The sequence below is a fragment of the Octodon degus genome, unplaced genomic scaffold, assembly GCF_000260255.1.
Source record: "Octodon degus isolate 3935 unplaced genomic scaffold, OctDeg1.0 scaffold00003, whole genome shotgun sequence".
NCBI classification, from domain to species: domain Eukaryota; kingdom Metazoa; phylum Chordata; class Mammalia; order Rodentia; family Octodontidae; genus Octodon; species Octodon degus.
Genome location: NW_004524579.1, coordinates 5,764,634 through 5,767,582, shown reverse-complemented (window position 1 = coordinate 5,767,582; position 2,949 = coordinate 5,764,634).

The following is a 2,949-nucleotide window of genomic DNA, read 5'->3' as shown; positions in this document are numbered from 1 at the left end:
CGAAAGAGGACTGTGACAGAATGTAAAAGGAAACAAAAACACAAGGTGAGTTGGAAAGCCAGTTTGCCAAAACTTACGCTAGTCTGTATTTACCCCTTGGTATGTCAGAGCAATTACACGTGCAGTTCACAATGATGGGCAACTTCAGATGGCAGTCTAGTTCCCCCATGTGATTCCATTCCACATCTGTGTCCTGTGTTCTGCTTTTATACACTCTGTAATCTAGCCTAGCTAGTTACCCTTCCTGCATGAACCATACCAACTTCCCATGGACATCTTTGTGCCCTTACTCTCCATGACTGGGAAGAACTATTTGATGATCACTGATAAGGAATAATGGGATGTGTATTTGCTCCCACCCTATCAACTTTCTTCCTTTTCATGAGCCTTGAGCTGTAGGCTTCACCAGAGTGCATCCCGTATATTCTGCTCTCTGAATTCTGGGTGCTCAGTCAACAAAAGGCGGTGGGTAGAGTGACCTATTGCTTTTTCTTGCTCCTTTCCTGCAGTTTGATGTTTTGCTACATCTTTACTTAGGACACAGCTACTATTGCGCAGACTGTGATGCAGGGTCACAGCTTTACTTAGGGTTCAGGAAGAGTTTCCTTTCCTGTCCTTCAGGCCCAGCAATGATAATAACTCCTGGATGCTACTAAGCGTACAACACTACTTAACCCATGACTGTAGGTTTGCATAACTCTGCCCAGAGCACTGAAAATCCCACCGCTGTTGGATTCTGTTAAGCTTGCTGGATGTGCCTCGTGGTTCCTACTATAACCCTGATTATTACATAAGTGACATACAATTTTCAAAGGCAAACATAAATTTTGTCTTTTCTTATAAAAACTGAATGAAACACCTCAATTTAAAGAAATTACACTCTTTGAAACAAAACCTTTGACTTTTACATGATAAATTCAACATCTAGCAAGATAATAGACTTATAAAATACCTTCATTTTTTTGCTATATCATGTCCTATTATTAATCTTTTCATAAGAGAAGTTAATATGTGTCACATATTTGTTGAAGCATTAGGGATCAAGCGCAGGCCTTGAGCACAGTGAGCTAACACTGTACCACTGAGCTACACTCCCAGACCTAAACAAATACTTCTTGAATATATCTGAGCCATAATATCATTGTGAACACTAAATATACTTTGATATAAAGGAGTTCTGATATATAAGGAGCTTTGACACAATAAGCTATACTGCTTAGTATAATTCCCCTCTGTCTACATTAATCATTGCTGAGAAAGTTGGGGCAGCTAGTTTAAAGGCTAACATAATATAAAATCCAAGTTGAAATTTTTGTATGTGGAGTTTACTAAAGTTGTTAACCTATGATTTAGATAATTATTCATAGATAGAAGTTCAGGAGACTCTTTATGTAGAAAGACATGTAATGAAAAGTCAAATCCATTGAGGCCTACATTCCTTTTATACATCATAGAACTTAAAAAGTAAGTCAAAAAAGAAATGGCAGCTGGAAGCAGAAAAGAGAAAGGGGAGGAGCAGCATCTGAGACAGCTAGCAAGCTCCTCTCCCTTCCTTCTATGGTGTGCAAGTGTTGCAGTTTATATCTAGTTGTCCCCCAAAACCTCATGCAATCATGGAACAGCTTCTAGCATCTGTGATTAATTCATGATCCATTGGTGGGATTACAGGTTTGAGTGCTACCCCCTTCCCTGGGATGGGCAACATGAATTACAATGCAAGGAGGGGAGAGAAGCTTGCTAGCCACAGCAGGAAGCTGCTGATCCTCGCCTTACTCTTTGTTGTTTTCTGCCACCATGAATGGCTCTCCTCTGCCATGTGCCCCTCTGCCTTGGAGCCAGCCAGGTATGGACTGAGGCCTTTACTAACTGTGAGCTAAATAAACCTTTCCTTCCTTAATTTGGAGTGGCAGGTGTTTTGTCCCAGCAAGAAGAGAAAATTAATTAAGACATCATGCTATCCACTTCAGGGAGTGTTTGACACTCACACCAGTAATCCCAGCATTGGATCATGAATTGATCACAAACTCTAGAAGCCAGCCCCATTGATGCATGAGGCTTTTTTTTAGGGGGTTGGAGAGGGATAATTAGACACAAGCCATAACACAGAGATAATTCCAGTGACATATAAAAATACTGGTTTGCAGTGAATTATGGAATATGTCAAGCTTACAGTTTGAGAGGTACTAATATTTTTCTTTTGTGCCTTTCCAAGAATTTGTCAATATGTAAGTATTTATGCTTTTAATTTTTATTCTAACCAGAATTGCAACTCTTTGACACCATGGAATTTAGGAAGTATCCTAGCACCTAGATAGAATTTAAGTTTTTAAAATGCAGCAAACAAATTTGAAGAAAGGCAATGTAATATCTATCTATCTATCTATCTATCTATCTATCTATCTATCTATCTATGTATCCATCCATCGATATTTTTAACCAGAGTGGTAGAAGTAGAAAACAATTGAATAAGTCAGATAAATAGTAGAGGTTTTTTTTTTTTTTCAGAACCGGGGATTGAACTCAGGCCCTTGCGCTTGCCAGGGAAGCACTTATTCTACTGAGCTATCTCCCTGGCCCAATAGTAGAGTTCTTTTTTTTGTTTTTTGAAAATTTTATTGATAAACAGATAGCAATGAGACAGTTTCAAATCAAATCGGAAGTACAGTTTCAACAAATAACACACTGCATATATTCTTATTAGTGGTTAATTGCTGTACAAGATGCGGACTTGAGATCCCATTTACAAACACCATTAGAACAAATCATTCTATTCATTTAGAGAATGCAACTATATATCTATCCTAACCACCCTGAATACACAGATACAAAATGGACATTCATTTGTATACCCTATTTTTTCTAAGTTCCGTTATTGAATATTATAGGTGTGTAAACTCAGCAAAACATTCCAAAAGGGTCCAGCAGACCATAATAGCATTGGGTCCTCTG